A 27,489-nucleotide genomic window follows, 5' to 3' on the forward strand; every position below is an offset into this window, starting at 1 on the left:
ACTCAGTAGAGCAACTGCTTGCAAAACAGGAACCTTGCTTTAGTGTAGATCCAACTGCACTTTGAACCAGACCCTAAATTCTGCGAGCGATTTTATTTTGCATTTGGTGGATAAATATTGATCTTTATCAACCCCCTGCCCCCTGACAAAAGCTCCTTTTGCCAAGCCGGAGGAGCGTTAGCATGGCAAGGTCACCGCTCCGTTTCCCTGTGCACTGCAAAACTAAGGAGAACGCAAGAGAACAAAAATAACTAGGTATTGTTTCAGGGAAAAAAAATCCTCCCTAGCATTGGTGCAGAGGTGTCCCAAGGCACTGGGGACCTGCCTGTGCCATCAGCCACATGGTACCACCCAACGTGGGAACAGGAAAGCCGCTGCCCTGCCCTTGAGGTGCCAGCTGGAGAAGATGTCCTAGAAGGAGCGCGCTCCAGCCAGCAGAAGTTTGAGATGGGATGTCATTAGGGCCGAGTTCTGGCATGCTGTCCTCATGCCAGCACTCCTCTCTAGCTCTCTGTGCTCTTTTTCTCTCCCCGTCTTTGTTTTCCTCCCATCTCACGAGGGAGCAGCCAAGCCCTCCCCATTGCACACGCTCTGGCTCCCCTGGAGCTCTTCCGTGCACCTGCGCCGGCCCTCAGCCATTCTTTTTTCAAGCTCGTGACTGCAGCCAAGGGCTCGCCAGCTGCCTTCAGAGGGGTTAACACTTCCCTCGCCCCACAGGAGGCTTCTCTACAGATTTGGGTGAGACCGGGTTTTGCAAAGTGGGACCCGAGTGAGTGTCCACCCTCACCCTGGAATCGATGAAAATGCTCTGGTCTTATCTACAGATGGATCCTACTAACGTGTGTCCTGTTCATCAGTCTCTGGTCTGGTCTTTTACTGCACCCCATGCGATTGCATTTTATCCCATTTTGGACCTTGTCACCCCTCCAGATCACTTACCCTGAGAAGTTTTCCTGAACTTTCTCTTTCCGTAACAATCCCATTTCAGTGCAATCACCCAGTGAAGCCCTTCACACCTACCGTTTGCACCAGGGCCATCACTGCAAACCCACTGCCAGCTCCACTTGAAGTCCTATCCCTGGGGTCCCCTACAGCCAGCAGCCCTGCAGCCAAACCCCACCATCCCCTCACAAGCTTCTGTCACCCCCTCACCCACCATTTCCCAAACTGACTCCCTCTGGCTCCATTTTAAGGACTATCTCATGCACATTTGTACCTACTGCTCTCCCAGAGATCACTCAGACCTGACACATGGCAATGTTTTTTTTAATTTTTAAATGAAAAAAAAAAATCATTTACTGAAGTATTGGCTCAGCCTGGCACGATCTGCCTCTGCTTAGCTCCCAGGGCACTCCATCTGCTCAGCACTTACCTTCAAGTCCTTCATTACTCCTCCTTCCAGATCTGTTACAAGATCAGTCATCCATTAATCTGTCCGATTTACAGCTCTATATTTGTTTGACTCACTCCCCCACCTTCGGGGAGCCTAAATACTGGGTCCTTGGCTGCTATTTACACCATGACCTACAAATCCGTACTCATGACACAGCGATTTTTTGGTATCTGTCCCTTTATAAAGTTCCTGGCCTCTGCTCGCCTACCAATTTCAATTTTGATTTCTGTTTTTCCCATCAGTTTTCAAGGTTTCCATGTCCTCATCCCCTCCGACTGTACTGAAAACTGAGGCAATGGTTGGTTCGTGTTGGAGCCATACCTAGATCATCTTTAATCTCCAGTTGGTCTTCACCGCACAGCGGATTCAAGTCTTTTTATTTATATAGCTGAGAAACCTGTTGCTATTTGTTTTAATTTCCTTTGCCAGGCCTAACGCAGCTTGACTTTTGGCAATTCTCATTTCATCCCTACCCCTCCTGACCTCTAAGACATTGCTTTTTTGCCGATTAGTCTTTTTTTTCCATTCCTTGCAGACACGCTGCTCGGTCCCAACTACCCTTTTTAAGGTGGCTACTCGCTAGCCTCAGCCTGGAGCCCTTTCCTACCAAGTTCTCCCCTTCTCCTTGGGATCCCTGGTCCAGAGAGTTTCCACACCTCTGAACTACAGGAAAGCTTTGCATCCTCCACACTCAAGTTCCCGTGCTTCCCTGCCCGGATGACTTCACCAGCCAGATTTTCATTTTTCAAAGTTTGCCCTTTCAAAGACAAGTATCCTAGCTCCAGGCCTACTTTTGTTTAGGCTTCCATTTAATTTAAAAAGGAATCCATTTTATGAGCACTAAGTCCAAGATTCCTCTGTACAACAAGGCCCTTCTGTAACATCAACACTAGTTACCAAAACAAAACCTAAAATAGCACCTCCGTTTGCTGGTGCTGTTACTATTTAATGAAAAAATCCAGGCTATTCCATCCAGGAATATCTGTTTTACCTTATTAATACAATGCGTTTGCCAATGTGTATTCCTAGATATAAAGATACATACCTAAGCTCCCACAGCAGTATTATTTTGGAAACATTTATCTTTCTAGTAACATTACAGAGGTCTACCCATACCAACTCTGCTACGCCTCATTTCACAGGCTGCAGCTCTTTATCTGTCCTCCCATGGCTATTTCCCAAGGTGCTTAAATGAGCTGCCATCTCCCTAGGTATTTCGTGAATACCTCCAAGCAATCCTATCACCAGGATGTTCCTCCAAAAAGTCAGGCTGTCACGGCCCTTCGCTGAAAATCGTTAGATAATTTATACCTTCACTACTTTTGCTCAAACAGATTGAAGACAGGGACACAAGTCAGGCAAGTTGTGTGGGGCTGTGAATGGATTTGTCATGGAAGTCACAAGCTTTGGCGTGTTTCTTCATCAAAACTAGCGTTACACAAAAAAAAGGCAAAATGCAAATGAAAGGATGAATTAGACTAAGACAAAAATGAATTCTGGTAGACAAGAGATTCCCAGTGCCCACTTTGTTACTGATGACAAGACCAAAGAGCTTTGCTTTCAGTACTGCCTTTGTTTCTGCTCCCATTCCATTTTTTTTTGTGTGTGTGCTGTGTTTCACAGTAAAGTCCTTGGAAGCAGCTAACACGGCTCCAGCCACAGTCTGCTTAAGGTAGTTTACACTGATGCAATATAGCTGACTTCAGGGGAGTCAATCCTGACATCATGAAGGTCCCATAAATAGTTTTGGGGCCAAGTTCACAAGCTGGGAGTCCAGAGAACTGGACTCAAGCCCTCCTATCTTGCTCCCTCTCCCCCCCCATGAGACCTTGAGGAAGTCACTTTATCCCACAATATAAAAAACGATCATAAAATTCCCATCCTTGACAGAATGGCTGCTAAGATCAAGCCGGCAGATACAAGGAAGTCCTTGTAACTCTGGCAAGGACAGCCACATAGCCACACCAGATATTTCGCTTCAAGTCCCTTGCTCCGATGCTGTGCTTTTTAGTACCACATAAATAATTCCTTTTTTTTCTTTGGCCTCTTATCTCCAAGCATACAGGTTGGATAAAAAGGAGAGAGAAAAAAAAAAAAAAAAGGTTTCTTTCTCTCATCAACCTCCTGCAAAGGCCGGAGCTGCTTTGTGAAACCTGAGAGGAAAAGATCTGTGGCAATTACCTCACCTGCCTCACTCTGAGGATTGCCTCTTCACAAGAAGCCTCACGCACTGCAGCTGCCCAAACCGAGACAACCCGAGGCAGTAACACTGAGCTGTGTGTCTGACTTGCTTTTTATCTCAGGCGATGCATATTAAGCAAAGCTGACCCCATGCAAAACCCCAGGAGAGGCAGCTGCCTCTGCCCACCCGCAGCACCAAACACACCTCACGGTATCGCCTCATTACCCGCTGAAAAAATTGTTCTTGCTTGGCACCAGGCGCTGTGATTATTGAAGGTGGCTGAGGTTAGACACTCCTCAAACTCAGGACTTTCAGGAAAAATTTGGGTGCGCCTCTTCCTCCCATGCAAGAAGATTCAGCAATTTTGCAAAAAGTCATTTGCATTTTCCCAACCCAGTCGTTTCTCATATCAAAGAGGTGTACGTGCCAAAATGTACGTGAGCCTAGGCACATTAACAGGTAACAGTAGTCTCCAGCTTGCCCTTAAGAAAAGTCAGGCAATAATCGGCTCTTTACCCTCATGGGGAGAAAGTTGCTCCCAGGTGGTGAGCAGCTTCAGAGACCGAGGTTTGGTCCTGCAGGAACATTTAAGACCCTAGGAGTGAAGGTCAGACTCCACCTCCTAGAAGCAATAAATCTCATTCTACCTCTGAGTCAGGTGAGCCAGTCAAATGCTGTTATCATCACTGAAGATGACCACTTTGACCTGAGGTCCCCTCAGGACAACGGGGTCCCAGCGTATAATTTGCTGAACAAACCCATTTAGAGATAATCTTGTCTCCCAAAGCCTTCTTCATCAAAGAAGAAAAACAGCCAGGCCTCTAGGGATACACAGCTCTTATCTCATTGCCTCGTGGCTGGATTAGCTAATAAGGATCTTCAGGTTCAGGTCCTGAAACCGGCCTCCTCGAGTCCACCTGCTCCTGCCAAACCCCCAGGGGCCCGGCTGACTGCAGGGCCGCGTTATGGAGAAGGCCTCCACGCAGCCCAGAGCCTTCGCTCTCCTCGAATGCACCAAGATTTCGAAGCACTCGGGGAAAACAACAACTCTGCTGTCTCGGTGCTTACAATAGAGCAGACAGGCAAGCTGGAGCAACCGAGGGTCATCTGTTCAAGATCATGCAGGCGTCGGTGGCTGCGCGAGGAATCGAGCCCCGTGCTCCCGACTCCAGCCCTTGTTTTTTCCACAATGGATAGCGTAATCCCAGGGTGAGGCAACTCCACTTGCACAAGTCCCGACTGGCTGCTCCTCTCACCATAAGGAATGCTCTTGCCTGCTCTCCATTGTACGGTCTCGATGGCCACGGGTTTGGAAGGAGGACAAGGCAGAGGCGAAGGAACAATACAGCGGTATAGAAAGGCAGCCTGACTGCTCGTGTTGCCCTATCTCCTCAGCTGGTTACAATCTCTTCCACAAAATGGAATAACAAGATGACTAATGACTGGAAGATGAGTGCCTTGCTGAAGCAATGCAGCAGGGCCAAGGACTCTCGCCAAGGGCCATGGAGAACCTTATTTCATTGCTTCCATGAAGATAGCAGCCATCCACCTACCTCACTAGCTCCATCATGCCTTCGAGAGGCCACTGCAATGAAAAATAACCCTTCGCTTCCACTGAAGGCACTGATTAATGCCCCCAGATCACCTCAGTTGCTCTGAACTCCTTTTCCTTTAATGAGCTCGGCTAGGTCTATGCTATTCTACCACAGCTGTTCACAAGCACCTATCAGAGATCTCAAGCGCCCAGGGAAAAGAGCATGAGCAGGATCAGCCAGGAAATCCCCAGATGGCCTACGGGGAGGGAAAAAAAAGGTTGCAACCACATGATGCAATCCCTTGAACTTAAGTAAACCTGTCCTAACCAGTTCTCATCCAGCCTAATTTCTTCCCAGGGCAAATGAATTTCTTCCTGGGACAGCTGTTTGTTCAGGTACAGATGTCCAGAGGCGGCTACCTCTATGTTTCTGTTGCCTTGTCTCCACCACTTCAGCTGCAACTTCAATTATATCTAAAACTTATTTCACTCCCTGGTTTGAGCAACAGCAGCTCTCATTTCGGAGAAGGGCACTCTTTCCCCTCTTCCCTGTTTTCTTTGATTTCCCCCACGTTTCCACATCTGGGAGCAAGCCTTCACGTTCCCTTTCCCTGGAACAAGGTTAATTTGTGACCCTGTCCTTCCTTCTGCTCTTGCGGCAAATAAGCACCAGCCCAAACCCACTGCATGCTGATGATTCCCACCTGGAAGACTCTCCAGGAGCTGGAGAAGTTTCTTTCACACCTTACTCTGAAGATGAGGGTTTTGCTGAGCTGCACGATCAACAAGTGCCTGAAGAAAGGGAACCGGACTCAGGCAGCAGCAGCAGCTCTCAGTAGAGGAGAGAAAAGGTTTGAGGAGGCAGAAAGGCACAATTGCATTAAAATGCCCAAATCTTTCCCAGAATACTCACAGGGGGGTAAAAAAAGAAAAAAAGAAAAAAAAAAAAAAAAACAAAGCCAGTTTTGGCAGCTCCCAAGCCCAAAATGACAATGTACTGGTGTGTCCTCCAGAGAGCAGAACCAAGGAGGCCAGCAGTCCAGGGGGCTGGCACAGAGGAATGCTTCCCATGCAGCCCTTTGACGTCAAATTCAAAGTATTAAAAGGGTCTCCTCTCTGCCAATTTTCACAAAATGAACAACAAATAGTTCAACTGGCTTCAAAGATTATTACACCGGGCATGCAATGGAATGACTGAAACATGGGGAATGTCACCACTTGTTTGTTTAAAGACCAGGCTGAAAAAACACAGCTATTTTTGTTTTTTTTTTTTTTAGGAGACCTGACTCCCACAGTCGGTCTAGAAAGACCGATAAGGAACTATACATCAACTTACCATCAAATCTTTCATTACTGAGCATTATCCAACCTGGCACAGAGCAGCTCAGAGCCAAGGTGGGGCTGGAAAAACTCCTGTTCCTGAGCTGCATCCATGTGCCACCATGGCTGAACAAGGCAGAGAAATAAAAACTATTTTCCAAGTCCCACCACGTGTGAGACAAGCCAGTGAGTCTCCAACGAAGGTCTCCCATCTAAGAGACCTAACACCCACAGGAAATGGGATCGGTGTTATCCCATTTGTGTTACTTGTGGTCCACACAACACCACTTCCAATCCCCCGCTTCGGCTCCTCACTCTCACCGCTGAGAGGGTGACCTTCAGGAGGGGAGCAGAGATAGTGCTCACCCAGGAACGAGCTCCAGAGAGCCCTGAAGGCAGACGGCCCTGCAACAGGAGCCTCAGCAAGTCATCTCTCACAGTTAGAAACGCTGACTAATTAGAAACATCTTTAAATCCCCAACTGGGGAGATGCCTGAAAAAAGCCAAAACATAATAATAATACTGATGATATTTGTAACTGCTGTTACTTGTTATCTTCCCAAGATGTTGACAGCAGCTCTTAGCAAGCATACACCAGTGAATAGCTTACATGCACTAATTCTCTCTTAAAAAGCACATATTTAACCCTCAAAGAGCACTTTTCCATCCCACGTGAGACCTTAGCAATTGCCAAAATGATTTAAAATCTCAGCAAACAAGAGCTCTTGGAGGTGATAATCAAACCCCTCTTGCCCACATGTGACTCATAAGGTCTATGTTTCTCATGCTCTACAGTTTCCAGCTGGGACCCATCAGCAAGCTATCGATGGCCCCTTATATACAGATGAACAGGTAATTAGTAAAAATGACCTAATTAATATTAATGCACCAGAGCGACAGATCTAACAGAGCTTGACTTTTTAGGGTTTTCTGATTTGTTTTTCCTCGTGTAGCTCTTTCCTGAGACTGTGCTCAGGGGGCTGTTGGTTCTCCGATATCTGATACCGGAGAAGTTTTGGCTACGACCCATCAGGAGACACGTACGAGGTGCAGTCCCACCACCCACCAACTGTTTTCACAAAAGCTGTAGGAAACCAGCACCTTAGAGCTCGATCCCCCCCAGTGAATGTTCTGGTTCAAAAGTTTTCAGGGTAGCCATAGAGACAAGGATAATCCACACGTGCCCGCACACAAGGCTCGTTTGGAAGAGAGCCAGGCTCAAAATGGGACAGCCAGTACACGGCTTTAAAACAAGAAATAGAAGTCTCTGCTGAGCACAAGAGCCAAACAATGATCACGTTTGCACTTCATTGCTCAGATGCCCTCCTTATAGATTTAAAACGGCATGGCAGAGCAGAGACATTCAGAGGGGAGGATTTGTAATCAGACACTGAGTGCTCAGGATGCACGCAGCGTGCGCGCACGTGACGGCGAGCAGAGAGCAGGGGATCAGAAAAACATGAAACCTGGGGATTTTAAGGGGTGGGGGAGAGGCAAAGAACAGGCACACGGTGCACCCAGCTCTGCAAAGCTCATGCACACACAAGCAGGGCAACCGCAAGCACTGCCCTGGGGAAGCAGAAAGGCAGCTGCTCACCTCACAAAGCCTGGGGACAAGGCTTGCTCACAGCCGCAGCGATAGCAAGATGTTGCCCCAGCACAGGCAAAAGCTGATGGGGCAGCATCCTGGGGAAGGGGCAGAGATCAACAGCCCAGCAGCACAAAGGATTTTTTTATTATTATTATTTTTATTTTTACCCCAAACACCATCCAGGGGCTGTTCCCACCTCTCATATGCAGGAAGTCCAGGGACAAGGCTGGCTCGAGCAAGTTGAATTAAGGTTGAACTGACTTGGGGAGGGGGGAGCTTTAGGACCTAAATTAAATACAGCAGGTCAGTGAGACCCTGCCACTGGCTGGGGTATGGGCTAGCTCAGCACAAAGGAGGAATTCAGGTGCACCTTCTGCAGGTGAGACACCGCCTGACTCCAACTAACCTTGTTTGCCAGGAGCAGTATTTGCCCCCGTGATGTGTCACCCAGGAGACCAAACTAGTTCACAACTCAAGTACTCTCGCAAGATTTGCTCTCCTCGGGTCAGAACAACTTCAGGAACAGTGTCAAGGCTTACATACCGAAGAAAAACACATCCCATCCCCAGCCCAAACCCCTCGAAAACGAGCAAGAAAGGAAAAAGCTGCGTCAGGCTGGAGGACACAGCACAGGGATGCAGGCACCAGCACGTCCACAGCCCCAGGGAGGGGCAGGGGCTGAACCACAGCCCAGGGCTGCTGCTCAGCAGCTGGGGCTCGAGCACTTGTTGCAGCAGGAGGAATTAGTAAGAGGCATGGGGAAAGGGGGGGGTGTCGTATTCAAGGCCCGAGCTGCTCCAAAGAGCAGCAAAAGCAGCCTGAGGTAAGGGTTAGTTGGTTTTCTTCTGTTTTCTTTCTTTGCGTTCAGACTCCTGTGCACAGCCCCAGGAAGGGTGCACCCATCCGAGGTTTCCATGTGCATCTCCAAAGACGGAACACCCTGAAAACAAGAAGGACAAGCCAAATTTTATTATTTTCCCCTCCTTGAGCTTTGAGGGAGCCAGAAGAAAATACCTCCCTGAACGGCAGCAGCTAGCTTTAACATCTACCATTCCCTCCACCGATCCTTGCAAAGCACTGAATGGGAGGAGCAGGACAAAAAAAATCCCTGTTGCCCCATCCCCTGGCAGTTCAGCTGTTTGCATCACCACCATGAATCAGCCTGCGTGCGTGTGGGCACTGCCCACGCTGCCGGGCATCGCCTGCAGCTCAGACCCTGCTCTCCTCTTGGAGGAGAGCGAGGAGGGACGATGGCCATCAGGTGCTCCCGCAGCAGCGCAGCGTGGCCAGGGGGAAAAAATCATTTTTTCCAGGATAACGCTGCAGCAGTGCAAGCAAATCACCCCACCCGGAGCCTGAAACTGAGTTAAGATAAAACACCACGCTCAGCCATCGCCCATTGGAGCCGGTATTACTGCAGCAAAGGTCCTGAGCTTTCCCCCAGTATCTTTGCTCTGCAGCCACGTTCAGGTTACGAGCCCCAAGGACCACAGACCTCAGCCTCTGAGGTTTCCTCCTGCAAGGAATGCAAACAGCTGAGAAATGCTCGCGGCTTTCCCACACGGATCCACAGAGGGAAGCCGAGACACCAGGCAACCGCAGCCTTTCAGGAAAGAATTCGGGCTGAAAAATGATGGCTCTCCCTCCTGGCGGGGGTAACCTTACACGGGGAGGGACTCTCGACCTGCATCCGCACCGCAGGCACTTGCTCCAAGCAGAGATCCCAAGATCCCAGTGCACGAGGGCTGCCGGATCGGGACCGTACATACATGTTAGGGCTTTTTCCTAACGCACATCAGTCAGTGGAGGGACCCAGCAGGAGCCTGGTCGGGCCGGTGGACAGAGTGGGGGTAGGGGAAAAACTGTGACAAATTGAAAATTCAGCATGGATTGCGTAAGCGCCTGAATAATTCCTTTCAAGCCAAAAGGGATTCCTGTAAAAGAGGTAGTTTGCTGCAGTCCCTCGGCTCTGCTTAATGAAAGGACCCCCAGACAGGTCTGGTTGGATTTATTTTTTTTTTTTATTTCTCCTTAAAAAAAGGACCTCCTTATAGCCCTGTTGCAATCTGGAGGATGCAACTGAGCTTCCATACTTCGGTTCCCACAGCTCTCCCCTGCCAAACGGGTGACACTGGAGACAGATTTCCCCACACTGGCTGGGCGAGGAATTTGTTCAAAACGGCAAAGACGCTCATTCCCTTCAGCTGGAGACAAATTAATGAAAAACAATGCAAGATATTCATAGGGGAGGAGGGAAAATCTGCTGACAAATATTTTCTCTAAAACATTAAGCGAGATTTATTAGAATGTGGGATCATCTCCCAGCAAGAAAGAAAAAATTGGTGAAATGAAGGGAAAAGCAGGGGAAAGAGTCACAGCAGCAGGACTGACAATCACCAAACCAGCCTGAAGCTATAGGAAGGAAACGTGGAGCAGCAGTGCACAGGAGGGTCTCAACACCACACGGTACCAACAGCCACCCCAAACCCTGACAAAATGACAGCAAAATGACAAAAAACCCTGACAGCATCCTCCCAGCGACAGACCAAAAAAGCCTTCCTCAAGGGCAGCAAATCCCCAGGGGGGGACCAGGGGGAGCCTGAGCATCTCACCTGCTTGGAGAAGGAAATCGGGAGGTGTGAAAGAAAGGGGTTGGAGGCCATCCCCAAACTTTTTTTTTTTGGTGCAGTGTGTTGTTTCCTAAGAGGATAGCTGGCCACAGCAGAAATAGTGCAGTTCATCTTGGTCACCTCGGCACCCATGTGGATGTTCTGGTGTCTCATATGGTGGTTGAGCCCAGAACTCCAACCCCACAGCTGCTTATTTTCTACCTCCACTCCTGCCCCAGTTCCCCTTCCTCCCTTTTCTTGCCTCCCACATGAACACCGTGAGCCCTAACTCCCCTGCTGACCAACCTCCGACCCCATCTGGTTCGGGAGGGCACAGATGTCTACCCTGACCTCCATGAGTAGATGTGAGGACCAGAAGACGGGATGGGATGGCAGCTCAGACAGTTCGGAAACTACTGCCCACGGGGAAGGTGGGAGAGCTCCAAACTCATTGTCCCTGCTTGGGTGTCCCTTCTCCTAAACAGGGCCACAAATGCAGCTCAGGACCATCTCCTTCTCACAGCCCAATCCCCAGCACAAGCGCTGACTCAGGCGTGAGCAACACCCACGCGATGGCATTGCCTGCCCTGGGCACCCAGACAGCCCTCAGCATCAGCCGAGAACGTGCTCTGCCCCAGTGAATCACACACCAGCCCCAGCAAGTCCTTTCATGACCCATCAGTCACCAGAGGGGAAAAAAATTACAGGCACACAAAGTAATTAGAGGTGTAACCCTCTCCCCTCCCTCTGTGCAGGCTTAATGCTCCCTTTGTCCAGGCATGTTTGCCTTGCTAAGTCGTGCCTCGGGACAGCTTTCTTGACAGAAAACAAAGGTTAATTAAAAAAAAAAAAAAAAAAGCAGCACAAAGAAATCCCTCATTAAAATGGCCACCCTCTCGGCATGGCTCTCGACCCAGCCTGGTCCTTCCTGGAAGCTGAGCACTGACCCCCGGCCATCACCCCTGCAAGGAAGCCAAATTACACGCAGCCAGCTCAGGGCTGACTCCAGCAATGGAAATCAGGCAGGGGAGCAGACCTGAGGTGCAGCAAGGTGCAAGGTGGTTACCTGCCCCTCTGACTGACCATTTTTCCCCTCTAATTAAAACCCCGGTGGCACACATCACCTGTGACCTACTGCAACCCTGCCACCGACAGCTCTTGGGACGAGCCAGGGCGCTGCTCCCATCCTGCCGCACCTAAGCAGCCGAAACCACAGCAAACCTGGCTTCCAAGTGCTTCCCCTCCACGATGGAGGTCTGTTACAGCACAGGCTTGTCGAACACAGGTAAAGCCTGCTTCAGACCTGCTGTCTGCAAGTGCACAAACACCTCTCCCACGTACTCATCCCATTTACCTGGGACGCACACCAGCGCCTCTGAGCCTGCGAGCTCCAAGTGGTGAAAGCACACGCACGTGTATGCACACCAGCCAGCTCATTAAAGCTAATTAAACAGTCTTCCACGGGGAGTTTTGAAATGCATATGCAGCAATTTCTGCACATTGCTTTCTTCAGCCCTCTGGATGTGTGAACATGATTACTCACACCACATGAAAAATACAGCTAATATGAAACTTCAGGGAGCTGCCACGCTTGCACATTAATGGAGGTGTGCTGTGATTTAATCAGATCCTTCCTGCTTGGAGACAAACATGGTGGCAGCAGCACAGGGGATGAACATCCAATGCTCAGACTTCTGTCCAAGCCTGAATCAAAGGGATTGATCATTCGGAATTGCAGGGTTTTTTTGGTAAATTCTGCAAACCAAAATGTCATCAGGGTAAGACGCAGAGCCAACACACTTGTAAGCAGCATTATCAGCACCAAGATGACCACTGAGCAGAAGTACAAAGGATTGAATTGATGGGCTCAAGCAAAGAGAAAATAAAGACAAGAAAAAAAATCACACCTTCATGAGCTTCCAGTATAGAAAAATTGTGGCCTCAGACCTGATAAATGATGCAAAGGAAACCTGAGCAGGGCCACTGGCACCCTGGCCACACTCAAGGAGCAGCTCCATTTGACAGGAACCACAGAGCCATCAGCCCCAGGAGCTCATGGAGCCAATGCTAAAGCACCAGCCCTCCTGCAAGGGCACAATTTGGGACCCAAACCCAGCCACATCAATACAGGGAGACATTTCAGTTGGTGTGTCTGTCTGTATACGTGATCTCACTAACTTCATGACATACACTCCAAAAAACAGGAACACATACATTAAAGCCATGTACCATGACTGCATAATGAGGAAACTTCCCTAATTTTTCACAGATGCACTTTGGGTCAAATTCAGCTGCAGACAGATGATGGAAAGGCTTCCATTGACCTTTTGGGAGTTGGTCATCATGTAAATGCACTCAGGGTACAGCTAGTTAACCATAAGGCCAGCATGTTCAGTGAATCTGCAAGCTTGGCTAGTGAAGCCAAAGGGCTTGCAGTTTCCATCAATCAAGCTACTTCCAGATTTGATTTATTTATTTTATTTACCATTGCTCTTTCAGGTCTCAAAGAAAAACATACACTAAGCTCCTACACTGAAACAGAAAATAATGAAATACAAGGGACTACAACAACCATCATTCATACGGATGACACCTGCAGCATTTTATTCTTTTTTTTTTCTAGTTGTCTAACCTATATTCCTACAGTTCACAGTAATAAGGAGGTCAAAATATGCAGGACAAGTATCCAGCCACTGTTAGCGCACACAGCTGCACTGACCAAGCCCTTCAAGTTTCATGATTACTCCAGTGATACAGTTTTGACAAACACTACACTCTCAATTTAAAAGGCACCAGAAATTAACTGCGAACCACAGCATATAAAGCTAGAGAATAGCTTAGCTGTCAAAACAAGACAGGAGAAGCCATTTTCATCAATAAGATCTTTCAAGAGAAGATCAAGATTTCAGCAAAACGATACACAATAAGTGTAGTTAAAGGAAACCATAGTTGAACAAAACTGAAAACAGCTTTCCACAGTATTTTGTTGACCCTACATTAGATGACTTTCCTGTGTGGCTCATTACCAGAGCCAATAATGACATTTTCAACTTTTTCCCCAATTTGGTCTGAAAGCTTTGGGTTACAGCAAAAAATTCAAGAGAATCTGTAAAGCTTGAGAAACAACACAACCAAAGACTTTGCTTTATTACAGAGCTGGCTTTGCAGAAGTGTTGCTTCATCCAGAAAACTTAATAAAGATTTAAAAAGGTATTCATTCTGACTACTGGAAAATACAGATGTTAGTCCTAGATTATATCCTGTGAGAAACAAAAGCTTTGGGAGGGGAAAAATTTAAAGCACTGGAGTCACAACAGCTTTTTCACAGAGACAGCGAGAAGCAACTTGAATATAAATAAGTGTCCAAAATAGGTCAGCACTCTTTTCTTGGCCACTGAAGTTTGATACTTTTCACTCAGAGTTAGCCTGGATGGTGGAGGCACACACACAGCACTGTGAGATCCCTGGGGACACATGGGGGCCCATCAGCAACTGGCAGCATTGGGCAAGACCTAGGCCTGCAACAAATCCCACGGGGATGGGTTGGGGCTCCCCATACATCGGGCTAGGAGGTGCAGAGGAAAAAAAAATGAATCATTTCTAGAGCACGGAGCAGCAGCGAGTCTCCTGGTCAAGCCCCAGCAGCACCCCAGCCTCACACAGCTTGTTTACCACCAATAAAAAGCCCATTAATTGCACAATGCACCTGTTAAAAATAACCCCAAAAAGTCATTACTGGTAAATTAGTAAGGCATCAGGAGATGCAGACGCCTCCACATGGTGTTATGGAAACCACAGAGGAGGCAGGCTTCCCTCAGGAGCTTTCCCTGAGGAAGACAGGGACAGCGATTTCTCTCCCTTTGAGAGGGCACAGCTAATTTGAAGGGCTCAGGCCCAAAATACAGCCTCACCAAGGAGCCCAGGGTTTCTGGGTTCAACAGAAACCTTCGACAAACTTCAACAAGTGCTGGGGCAGCGTTGTTCCCCCCCCAGGCTGCCCACAGGCCCAGCTGAGGAAGGAGCCCACGAGGGCACACGGCTCAGGCCTTGCACATGCTGCCTCTTGGGTTGCTGACCCCAGACTCGTGCAGCTGAAGAGCTGCCCCAAAAACTGACCTGGAGTCACTGCCCAAGCCCCACTGACTAGAACAGGATCCCTTCTGGTTCACAAGGTGCTAAGAGGGGACCTCGAAAGCCTTCCCTCCCCATACCCTCACTCAAAAGCACGTCCATTTTTCAGACATGCTCCAGGCCTGTAAGAATGGACGTGGGGCCATGCAAACAGGTGAGCGAGTGCTGTGCTACATCCTGACAAATAAAAAACAAAAATTTCAGAAATGAAACCATTCATCAGCACAGAACCCACAACACCTGCATTGCTGCTGCTACGAAGAAACCTCCCCCAGAGCCCCAAACACTGAAAATCCCCAGACCTGAGGATGACAGGCCGTAAAACACACCCAGTGGACTTGCATGTTGAAAAAAAGGGAGGAAGAGCTCCCCTGCAGCCTCCACACCACAAAGAAGAAACAAGCTGACCCCTGCTGACCCCCCTATTTAACTCTTAAATTCAGGTGGGACTTGATGGAGACAACAGAGGGATAAAAACTAGGCCCAAATTAGCAGCTGGTGCTTGTGCCTGGATGGTGAGGATGCTCAGCTGCTTCAGCCGAGATTGTCTCCAGCTGGAAAGGGGTGAGAGCAGCTTCCCTGGCGGGGTCTCTATTTTGGGAACTGCCACTGCTGTTTTAAAGCCGCCCTCAGGGACAGCTGTCCCCTTGCAGGCAGCTTGTTCCACAACGAGTCACCTGCAGCACCAGTGAGGTTACACTAAGGAAAAGTTTCGTCTGTTGAGGTCCTTACCAGATTTGTGCTTTACCAAATAGCCAAAGGGCTCCTCCCAAGGGGGCCATGGAAAAGCAAAGTGCTTCAGCACGTGGGGCTCCATCTCGGCAAGCTGCAGCAGAGCTGTGCTGGACCACTCGCTGCAGGGAGACCAGGAGCTGGACTCAATGATCCTTGTGGGTCCCTTCCAACTCGGGATATTCTCCGATTCTGTATATTCTATGATTTTCCTCGCCCACGCAAGGTGGCAGGGACAGCTCACGCCAGAACACCACCACCTCCAGCCCCATTGCAGCTGCATTTGCCCACCCCAATTCAACCACGTAGCGCGTTGAGAAACCCAACCTAAGCCAACTCCAGCTTGAAGATGCTTAAATCAAAGCCTGGCGGGATGCTGACCCGCTCTGGTCTCGCCCCTGCTACATCTACAGCGCCCAAAACATTTTTGAGGGCGGAGGGTGGGGGGGGACGACTCCGCTCCAGCAGATTTCAGGCTGGATCGGGTGTCGTGCTGCCCGCACCGCTGTAACGCGACGCCGGCGTAGGGCAGCCCGCCAGCATAAACACCGTATCGGGTGCTCTGGCTGCGCCGACAGCAATGCAACCGTGTCCTGGGGCCGGATCCAGCCCCGGCAGACACGTGCACCTCCGGTGCCGGTGGCTGCTGAGATGGAGCTCGGGTCTGCCCGCGGCGGTGGGCACGGGGCAGACAGAGCGGAGCAAGCCCCACAGAGGAGATCTGCGTGGCTGGCGAGTGCCTGAGCTCCTGGGAACGGCCCTTTTACTGGGCTCCAGATGCTGTGGAGTGATTGCTTATATGAAGGCGGGGGAGGCCTCTTTACTGTTTCTCATTTCCTCTTTTTTTTTTTTTTTTTGCTTTTTTTTTCTCCCTCCCCCCCCCCCCCCCCCCCTTCTGATTTCCTGGTTTTGTTCAGAAGCACAAGAGAGTCATTCATCATTTTTCTTCGAGCACAAGGAGCGCTCTCACCTCCCCCTCACCCCGAAATCCCTCCCCACCAGAACAGGGCAGGCGTTCGCCGGCCAAAAAGGCTCGCAGCGGGGAAGGCAAAGCTCCCCGGTTCCTCCAAAGAGCTCGGCACAAAGGGCCACTTTCTCAGCCGGGTTCAGTGGGTGCCAGCCCCGAAAGGGTGAAGGCCAAAACTCAACGACAGCAGAAACGCTAGGTCAGAAAACGGATATCGGCAGCAGAGGAAAGCAATTTGCACCGGTTTGAATTACAGGAGATGCAAAGCAGAGGGTAATTTGCATGCTGAGGAGACAGACAGTGCCCCAGGTAACAGGAATAAAGAGCGAGGAGATGCAGGGCCGCTGCCTCGGCAGCCCTCCTGCCAACCCAAACCGGGGCAGTTCCCGTGCAGGGCTGCCCCAAAGCCTCTGGAAGGGGATGGGCAACAGTGCAAGAGCAGCCCGGGTGCAGGATTTGCACGTGGTGCCAAGCCACCCGCCCCAGCTTTGGGATGGGCTTTCAGGAATCCCTCAGATAGTTGGTAAGAGGGAGAGGAAGGAGATGACTACAGGTGTACACATCCAGAGGGTCAACAACAGCCCCAGGAAAGCCTTCTCATACAGCTTGAACATGCCAAGTTCAAGCCCCTCTGGTGTTCACCATCGTGCTGCCCTCTCCGTAGCTTCTGATGGCTTTCTCCTTGCGCTGCTCTTGGAGAGGGAGAGCCAGGACTAAAACATCTCATCTCAGTACAGCTGCAACAAAAGGAGACGCTCTCTCCAAATGCAAGTAGAAAAAAATAATCAGGGTAGTTAAAATGCTTGCACACGTTTTTATAAAGCAACTCTGAGTTTGCACAGAAAGCAGGACTGTGCAAAGATGTGGCAGCTGTATGGGGTCTTTTGGCTTGGCTGATGACCTGGAAGACAGGAAAGTGGTAATAAAACTGGACTTACAGAAAATGTTCTGGGCTTTTGTTTTGTTGGGTAGGTCAAAAAGGTCTGCTTATGGTCAAACACAAGGCTCCTTTTTGGTGTTTTTAGAAGGAAAAGAAATTGAAGACCATGGCCAGTAACAGGGCTGGTGGGATGGAGGGAGCCTAAGTACCAGCAGTTCCGTCGAGGAGGTACGCTTGTGGCACAATTTCAGCAAAAACTGGAAAAACAATACAAATAAAAGCAACCAAATGTCTACAGCATTCAGGGGCATGGTCTGGAGACTGGATTTGGTGGACTTCCATGAGCTCAAGTATCATCATTTGGAAAGACCACACAGAGTTTGAACGGGGGACCTAAGACAGACAGCGTTTACATCTCAGGCAAAGGAAAAGCTGGACCCCGCCGGCTGCTCTCTGTGCTCTCTGCAGGTCTGAGCAGGTCTCCACCGAGCCAGACGGGTCCAAATGAGGCTGCCAGCACCTGGGTGAAAATATGCAAAGTGAACCCGAGAGTGGGCGCAGGGGGAGAAGGCGAGGCTGGCAGAAACGCAGCAAGAGGAAGAGAGAGGAAAAGAGAGAGCACTTCATAGCAGAAAGAAAATAATAAACCAAAAAAAAAGATGCAATGGGAAGAATGTACAAGGCTGTAAGGACAGGAACAGCAGCTACCAAAGAAGGCAAAGGGGGACTGGGGTGAACACATTGCTCAGCATGGGTATAACGGTGTGTTTCCCTCCTGGCACCAAGGAGATCCCCAAGGGCCCCCAGAAGCCTTCTGCGAACAGGGACCAAGTTCTTGGCTCACCCACCAGGCTCCCACCCCGCAGAGGACCAGGTTTCTGCTGCTGGAAAGAGTATCAAAAAGAATTCCAAAAAAATCCCCGGGGATTTTGCATTGGAGGTTTTCAGAGGTTTCTTCACCCCGGCATGTTCCGACTAGGCAGCACATGCCGTGTGTGGCACCGCCGTGGTTTCTGCAGCGTTCAGCAGCGGAGCACCTCGCAGGCTGTTTTAGTCTAAGAAACGTGGATGCAGAAGGGGATGAGAGCAGCCCAAAACGGAGACGAGCTCCAAAACGAGGCCGCCGTCCCCTATTCCAGCTACAGCCCTGCACTAGGAGCAGCGAAAGCCCGGCACGTTTTTTTTTTTTTTTTTTTTTCAGAAAGAAGCCAGGCAGTGAAAAGCCCGCAGCGGGAGCATTTTCCTTTCAGGCTGACCCGAGCCGTCCTGCATACCCGCAGCGAGGGCACGGCCACGGGCAGCCAGCTTGGGGGGAAAGGGGAAGTTGATTTTCGCCGTCAAAAGAAAATAGGGAGTTCTGTTCCGACGGCAGGAACGCAGCCGTGACATTTAGTCACTTGCTATTTCTGCTTCCCGGGTGCGTCCCTCTACACAAGAGGGGCAGGAGTCCTCCAGGCGGCCCCACAAAATGTGTTTGCCCAAACTTCGGTGTCTAAACCCGCACCGAGGTCCCTGCGTGAGGGCAGGGTTTTTGGGGGAAGGTCAGGCTCCTCTGCTCGGTGCCCGGGTAGAGCAGGCTGCCTCTCTGAACAGATGCAAGGAAAAAGGGCGAACCTGCAGCTCTGGCCTAAGGCTGCCCGGGGTCTGACTCACCAGCCCAAAACAGCAAACCCAGCCACGCCACAAGCCTGGGCACGACAGCAGCACTGCACCACGTTAGTGCAGGTTCAGCGATGAGGGGACCAACGCCACATCTCCTGCCCCAAAGTGCAGCCGCTCACCACCGCTGCCATGGGAAAACCCGCATTTGCTCCGTTTTTGGCAGCGACAGCCCAGGATCCTACTTCCCATGCTCTCGTGGCAATGCTCCTGCAACAAAACCAGCACCCCCGGCCCAAATTCCAGCTCCCCGATCAGCACAGCACCTTGTCCCTGATGTCCCCATCCCTCTTGCCCTGCCCGGAGGCACGGGCTGTGGCTGTTCGCCCTCCAGGCACCGTGCATGCCTGCAGGGTTGGAGAGAAAAAAGGTGCAACCAGCTCGAGGTAACGCCCGTGCAGGGCAAACTGCAAGCTCCGAGCCTTGCACAACAAGCCCAGGTCCCGGCATCAGCCCAACCCAGCCCTGCCCCGCTCCTGCTGCTGACACTGCTCAGCCCACGGCTGCAGGGATTTCCAAAGCACAGCCCAGTCTGCTGCCCGCTCACAGGGACACCTTCCTCGCCCCGCTGATTTCCACCAGGCAGATCATTAACAGCTTTTTCATGGAGAAATCTGGGGGAATTCCTCCCATTAAAAAATATCTCCTCAATCTGCTGGCATCCACCACGGACTGCTTCGAGAGAAAAGCTGCAAGAGCTTACAGCCGAAAATGTAATTTTTTATGGCAGTGGACAGTCCAGAGTGGATTGTAAATACTCCCAGAGGAGCATTCACACACTCAACACGTAGCTCAACGTCAGGCTTGAACATGGGTAGTGATGACGGGCGACAAGCAAGACGCATTATTCAGCTGCCTAAAATGCAGCCTCATCATGGGATGCCATGAACGGGTTATGCATTCAGGCAACTATCCCCACATGGGCAGGGGAAAAAGAAAGAAAGGAACTGGGGGGAAAAAAAGAAAAAAAAAGAAAAAAAAAAAAGAAAAAAAAAAAGGCAGATTCAGTTAAATATTTATAGGGGGCCTCTGCATTTCAGAGGGGAGCAGATTTGATGTCAGCTGGAACATTTTGGCTCTGCCTGGGCACATCACTGTCAGGGGAAAGGACACCTCCTGGATGGGACCTCCCTTCTCACCGCGGCTGCTGCTCCCAGACACATGAAGCGATGAGAGGTGCCAGCAGGCAGCAAATGGGGTTTGTAAGAGCAACTCCAGCTTGGTCTTATGTGTGGAGATCTTCCTGCCCAACGCCTCAAGACACAGCACTCATGTACACGGCTGAGGGTTTGCTTCCCCGGCACTTGAAGCCCCACTGCTAGAAGTCAGGAGGGCAGCTGAAGGCAAGGCTCACCCCATACTCACCCTTTTCCAGGAATGCCCAATTTACTGGCCACCACCTAAGGCAGGATTATGGGCCTGATGGACCTTTGGCCAGCTTGGTGTGCTGCCAAGTCATATCCGCACTGCCCAAGCATTTTCAGCACAGCCTGAATTCATAAAGGTCTGCTTCAGGACACAAAGGGCAGCCCAATGGCCAGGGGTTAAGGTAACAAATCCTTGAAATCAAACTGATAAAAAGACAGAATAAACACAAAACAGGGGTAAGCAAGGACTGAAATCAATAACAATCATTACTAGAAAGTCGGAAGCTGTCCAACCGGCTGAGATTAGAAGAAAGCTCTCTGCATTATCTTTTTTTTTTTTCTTTTTTTTTTTTCTTTTTTTTTTTTCTTTTTTTCTAACAGGCATATTTTGTTTAAGCTGAAAGATTTGTGATTAATCCGTTGTCAGCTCAGCTGGCCTTAGACCTTGTAGGATGACAGTCATAGTTCCCAAGAGGCCTGAGCACAAACCAAGCCATTTTCTGTGTGGTGGGACCTGCAGGAACCTGATCACCTCCCTGGTCAGTTTTGCCACGTTCAGCTCCAAAACAGGAGAAAAAAAAAAAAAAAAAAAAGCAAGCCAGTCATGCCCTGATCCACAAAGGTGGAGCTGCTCAGATTCACACGGAGAACCCCCTGTCCATACACAAGTCTCTGAAGCAATGTTCATAAAGCAAACACTGGGATGACCGGCAAGCAGGGCTCACTTTGCACACCTGCCCCTTACCAACAGGCAAATCTCAGGACATCAGTGCTTCTAAAAAGGAGATTCAAATAAAACTGAGCACACTGAGTCCACTGAGCACATTTGTTTAAAAAGCTACGTGAAAGACGGTAAGTATTTACAGACAGACTCCCCACAAACGTAAGCAGGGGAAAGTTATCAGCTCTGGGCTCCCAAAATATTTACTTAGTCCACAGTTATTCTGGCTACTCTTGAGTAGCTCTTTCCAAAGTCGCATGCTGTCATTTTGATGGCATTCCCTTGACCAAAACTCAACTGCAGAGGACCCTTTCCCATGGGTGTTTCCAAGCACTTTCCTACCGCAGATACAAACAGGGTCCTTGCAAGGCAGGAGCAGCACTATGGAAACTCATCACAGAGGTGGGAGACAGCTGAAGGTGCACGGCCTCCGCCATAAAACATCAAAGGGTCAGATGTGAACGCTACATTAAACTGAAATTGCAGGATTGATTAAAAAGCCTAGAGGAATGGTGTAAGCTGAGCAGGGGCCAAGAGGCTGAGAGAAGACACCCTTGTAGAGCAGGCTGGGGCATTTTAGTGGCTGCAATTGATCTAAAGCTTGGGTTCAGATCTCATCTGGCCAAAAGCCACAGCTTCGGAAGCACGTCTGGTGGAGGATGTCAGTGTACTCTGCACATTTCCTGACAAAGGCTTGGGATACCAGTTCTTATTTTTAGTACTATTTTCATTTCTTCAAGTAATGAGTTCAGTGTTTCAGGCAGCCCTGGAGGAGCAGGAAGGACATGTCCTGTAATAAAACTAATTAATTCATGTGGAATTTCTAGCCATTATTATGAAAGTGGCCAAATTCCTCACTCCTGAAAAGCTGCCAAAATAGCCATTAATCTGGCTGTGGTCACGAGCAGGATTCCTGTGGCCTCCTTCAACACTCGACTGGCCCCCAGGACAGAGACTGCAGAAACCCAAGCGGATGTTGTGATTTCCTCGCACCGACTCCCACAGCCCGAGCTTTACTAAATAGGACCATTGCCTTACAGGGCTCCGTGCCAAATTCCTCCCGGTGCCCCCAGACCAGACATGCCCCAGTCACGTGCACAAAGGTCGAGACCTGCCAGACCTCCAAAATCAAGCAGTTTGACGGCATTCAAAGCCCTGCAGACCAACCACTTCCACCCGCCCAGCCCTGGTCACTCTCTCAATGACAGGTGCCCTGAAAGGAGCAGGGTACCGAATATCTCCTGGACACGCTAAAAAATGTATTCCTGCAGCTCCACCGGGCCTGCTAGGAGCCTGAGGTTTTTGGGTCCCATCTGCAGTCAGTGGGAAGCCAGGCTCCTCCACAGAGAAATTTCAGGCAAGAATCCCATCGACCGAAATCCCTCAATAATGCACAAGAATTAATGGAATCTGTCTTGCTCCCTGTGAGCTGGGGGTGACAGGGTCTGTGGGGTCTGGCAAGGAAAAAAAGCATGGAATAAACTTATTTCAGTCACTAAAATCAACAACAACAACAAAATGACTCAGAATACCCACAGGGAGCCAATCTATTGTGTAAGAAGGCACCATTTTGCCATAGTCTCTTTTTTTTCTCCCCCAAAAATTTTGGACTGCTCTTTAAATTTAGTGATGGGTTAGAGGGTTAGCCTCAAATAATACCTCTGCTGCTGTCCCACCATCCAGTCCCAAGAATGCTCAGGCTCCCTGAACACCACCAGGAACCCAGATTTTCTGCCTCAAATGTCCTGTATAACAGGATTTCTAACAGTTTAAACAAAATCCTCCCCAAACCACCTCTGCACAAGATATGGAGGCAGGATTGTTCACCACGGATAAAGGAGAAGGTCCCCTACCATGTCCATGCATTGCTTCAGGCCTCCTGATCCCAGTGTCCATCATGGCAGATGATTTAACATTCACACCACAGTTGGATCAAGATGGTACAGCACTGATTTCCCTGCCATTTCGTCAATCAGGTTCATATTGTGTTCAGATGAAGGGAAAGGACCCTCTACACATCAAGGATTGCATCAAGCTTGGTCAGTGGTAAGTACTGTGCCAAAAAGAAAAGGCTCTTGGAGCTCAATAGTGCAGAAAGGGAGATGGTTCTACCACAGGACCGCTGTCCTTGACCAGTCTGACTATGAGGTGCCTTGCCAGAGCCTCGGATGGATGCTGGAGCAGTTGTTCCGACCTTCAGAAAGCAGTGGTGAGACTCGTTGCAGTGTTATCGCTCAGCATTTTCACTAGCTCAACTGCAAGCCTAGGAGAGCAAAGCTGTGCAGAAGGTGAATTGCAGCACCCCCGATGAGTGTCCCCAAAAAAACAAGATGTGATTCACCCAGGTAACTGGAATTTGCCTTTGGCAAAAGCTCGACAAGGCGACTGAGGAGGACCAGAAGGAACAGAAAAGCACCGTGGAAAGCCACAGGGCTGTTGGGTTAGCCTCACCGCCAACAGAAATGCCACTGTGGCCAACCACCCTGACCTTACAACCCACATGGCCTTACCCTTCTGGTGGCCGAGACCCAGAGGACACAAACCAAGGCACTTCAGGGAGCTCCCAACCCAGCCACCGAGGTTCATCTCCCAGCTGCCAAGCTGAATTGTCCACAATACCACCAGCTCCACAGCCTGGCCATAGATACGGGCCACAGCCCCACCACGACCCCAGAAACGCAGGAGGATGAGGGCCTCACTCCGGCCGCCCCTCCTGCTCCTGCTCCTGCTCCTCCTCCTCCTCATGCGAAACCTGCGTTCCTCTCCCCGTTTCTGCTTGCTTTTGAAGTGCCAGATGAAACGGCAGCAGATGGGGGCGAGCAGCCCGCTCGCCGAACGCGCCGAGAGCCGAGCGTTTCCACATGGGCTGCGTGGGAGGCCTGCCATTGCTCTGGCTGCAAAGCCCGCGCCGCCCTCCAGCTCCGCTCGCAGCTGAACCGCGCACCTCGCCCCCGGCGCCGCAGGCAAACCCTCACGAATTCAAACAGAAAATAATCGCCTCCGAGCAATTTTCCAGACGGAAAAAAAAAAAAAAAAAAAAAAAAAAGTCAAATTCCAGCCAGTTTTTTTTTCTGCTTTTGCTCTTCTGCCTTCGCTGGGACCACTTAGGGTCTGTACTGCTCCCCTTCAGAATAAAATTTGGGAATTCTGACATACAGGAGACAGGCCACGCTGGAGGACACACACGTCCTCGCTGGAGGCACCAAAAACCACAAAAATGCTTTCTGCAACTCACTTCACCCACCAGTCCCCCCAAGACCGAAAAGCAAACATTCCTGGGACACAGCTATCAGATGCCCACCCCTTCCTAGTTTTAAAACAATATGGGAAGGTTATCAGAAAACCTGATCACCAAGCCAAGAGAAGCCCACTAGCATGGGGTGGGTCTTTTAGTACGAACCAGAAGAGCTGAGAACATGCTGCCCAGAATGAAGGCTGAAAACCAAGATCTTCCAGGGAAGTTTGCTGTGGTCTCGATCAGAAGTACTGGGCATTGCTTAATGAATTTTCCCTGCACTGTAGGGCTTTGGGGCTCTCCCACAGAAGATGTCATGCGAGTGATTGCAACAGCTCTTCACTGCTGTAGGTACGCTGCATTACCTGGCTACAAGGACAAGATGCGAGGAGGCACAGAAACTCCTCTCAAAAATCGCCTCCAGACAGTAGGGTGGTGGAGACATTATTAATTTCAAGGGCAGAGCATTAAAAATCCCCTCATCCCACCTGAGCTGTTCTATCTGCAGGAAATTGTAAGGAAAAGCACGGATTTCAACACAGTCCAATTCCCACCAGCGCTTTGTGTCACTCTCAATTACAGCCCAGAATGAAATACCAAGAAATCGTTCCTCGCGGCCGGCAGAATTAATGGGATCTTTGACTACAGAGAGCACCAGGCAGTGAACTTGTTCCCTTACCAGCCAAGAGGCACAGTGCGGCTTTCTTCAGAATAAAAGCTGCAATGTCAAAAGATAGATTAAGGCTTATAAAAGTGACCTGATGTTTTTCTGTATCCCAGCCCATAAGAAAGGCATGTGATTACTGACCCTTTCCTTTCTCAAACAATTTCTCTCTATCACAAGCTGACGCAGCACGAGATTTTTATCTTCCCACTGCTATCTCGCTAAATACGTGTAGGGCAGAACACCAACTACAACACAGCTCTGCAGTGAGAACAACGGAGCCCAGGCTGTCAAACGCTGAGCTGCTGTAAGGCTGCCATAAGCACGCTCTAACCCTTTTTTCTCTTCAGCCTTCGCCCCGGATAAGCACCGCGCCACGTTCGCGTGTAATGAGATGTCAGCTCGCGTGTTTAATGAGGGCACACTCGGCCAGCTCATGAATGTCCAACGCCTCCCAGCTTGCTGGCGGCGGCTGCCGAAGGTGGGCAGAGATGTCTCAGCCAGAGGTTCGGTCTGCTGAAGGCAGATTTTCTGTGTGGCTCCCCCTTTTCCTGTACCCTTGGGCCTGACCTTGGGCTCCTAGCATGTCCCTTGCATCAGTACTCAGCTGATCCCATGCAGAAAAGATTCAGGGAGCTAAACCAGCAGAATAATCAGCCAGAAAAGTAAAGATTTTGTTGGTTAATGCCTTATCATGGCCTGCCCAGGGAGCAGACAAGGACCAAGACCAACACGACAGAGCACAGGGATGTGCACTGGGACAGGGAGGGAGTGGGGCATGACTGCCGTGAGAGCAGCTCGGTGGGGATGAAAGGCAGCCAAAAAAAATCTGCACGGCATGCCAGGACCCAAAGCCCGGGTTTCTCTTCTCTCCTAGGTGCACTCCCAGAACATGCACCATTTTTAGCCTCCAAATCCCCCGGCCCACTCTGCACACGTGAGCCATCGTGGTGCTGCATGGCACATAGCAAGGGAACAGGCACGGGGGGCTAAAGTGGCTTTCTCAGCGAGACTAAGGCCATCTGGTAAAGCCTCAGTCTTCCACTGAGGACACACATGCCTCTCTGGCAGATGCAAACAGTCAGCAACACCATGATGGAAAGCAGAGCCCGATGTGTTCAATATGTGCTGTTAAAGGACACCCTCCAAAGCGGCTACACGCACGCTGATTTGCGCAGCACCTTCCCAAAGAAGAGGGAGGAACATCTGGAAACTCAGTACACGCCTGAGCTCCGTCCTCCTCGTGTGACAGAAATGCTTTAAAAGCATCTTCACGTGTTACCTCGCCCTTCATCTTACTCTGCTGGCCTCAAACAAAAGACCTTCCCCGAAGGAATCGCAGCCCCAGGAGGGAGCTGGGCTGTAACCATGCCCAGAAAGCTGGAGTAGCCCAATCCAAGCAGAAATGCACACAGACCTCAGGACAACTGCTGCTCCTCGTAGCCCCTTCATGATGAACACTTGCCCTAGAAGAACAGGCACAGAAGTGCTGCCGGCCACCGGACGAAAGCCTGTCCTCCGAAACCTGGTTGTGTCTGTGGGCAATGATGCCAACAGCTCATCGGTCGGACACAGCAGCCCCAGCTGATGCTGCAGCCAGGTCTAGCCCAGAGCCAAACACAAACACACCTCTCGCATTCCAGTTTTTTGCTGCTTTGCCTCCTGAATTGTTTATCTCGGCTCAATTCCTGGATGTGGATAAAACAAACGACATGGACTTTCTCACAGACGGGGCTTCTCGCTCTTCCCTTGACAAATACCACGCTCAGCGAGCATGAGCCTGAAACCCAGAGGAAAGGAAACAACTGCAAAGGGCAAGAAGGAAACAGATCATTTGCCAAGGGACAGCATGAAAACACATTTCTCCTTTTGGGCCAGAGCCTTGAAATCCTCCCAGACTCCCCCTTCCCTCCAGCCCATTTTCACACCGCTATCACCCCCACCACAGCAAAGCCAGTGGGCTTGGGCCTGGAGGAGCATTATTGTCAAGAAGCTGCTCCACAAGGTGTTATTTATTATCTTCCTACTTAAAGATGACAACCGGCTCAGGACCTGATGGGTTTAGTCCTTGACCAGACACAGCTGCTGCAGAAGAGCTTGGAAACCTGGTCCATCTACTGGCAAAGCCCCAGAGGCAACAAGGACAGAGGAGCCGTATGCTTTTTCATTCACGTATCACCCTCAGAGCTGTTATTAATTGCATTTCACTTCTAATAACTTCTTCCACAACAAAGAGCTCTGCAGCCCTTCAGTATAGCCGGGGGAGAGCTGCAGCAGCGGCTGCAGGGATATTAACACAGCAGGCTGGCTTCTTGCAGCTCTTTTCTCTGATGTCCTGTAACGCCCAAGCTTGCACAAGCCAGGCTGAAGACCTGGTTGCAGCACTCATCGTGAACTTCTCCCATGCCCGTGCGCTTCCACCCCAAAAGATGCCTGGCACGGAGCAAAGGGGATGCTCCCAGAAGGGCTCTCCTCTGCATCTCACCCGCTTTCAGCAAGGCAGC

At 50.1% G+C, this 27,489-nt stretch overlaps 1 protein-coding gene and 1 long non-coding RNA gene across 2 annotated transcripts in view; both read right to left on the reverse strand.

The window, feature by feature from the left end:
• Window positions 1-27,489, reverse strand: part of IGFBP2 (insulin like growth factor binding protein 2) — a 51,076-nt gene that overhangs the window by 19,226 nt on the left and 4,361 nt on the right. The window lies entirely within an intron of this gene.
• Window positions 7,556-15,336, reverse strand: LOC311439220. The gene is made up of 2 exons (XR_014694596.1): window positions 15,063-15,336; window positions 7,556-8,960 (listed from the first exon to the last, which is right to left on the reverse strand). It is a non-coding gene; the product is annotated as an uncharacterized lncRNA (long non-coding RNA).

Source organism: Aythya ferina, assembly GCF_964211825.1.
Source record: "Aythya ferina genome assembly, chromosome: 6".
In the NCBI taxonomy this organism is placed as follows: Eukaryota; Metazoa; Chordata; class Aves; order Anseriformes; family Anatidae; genus Aythya; species Aythya ferina.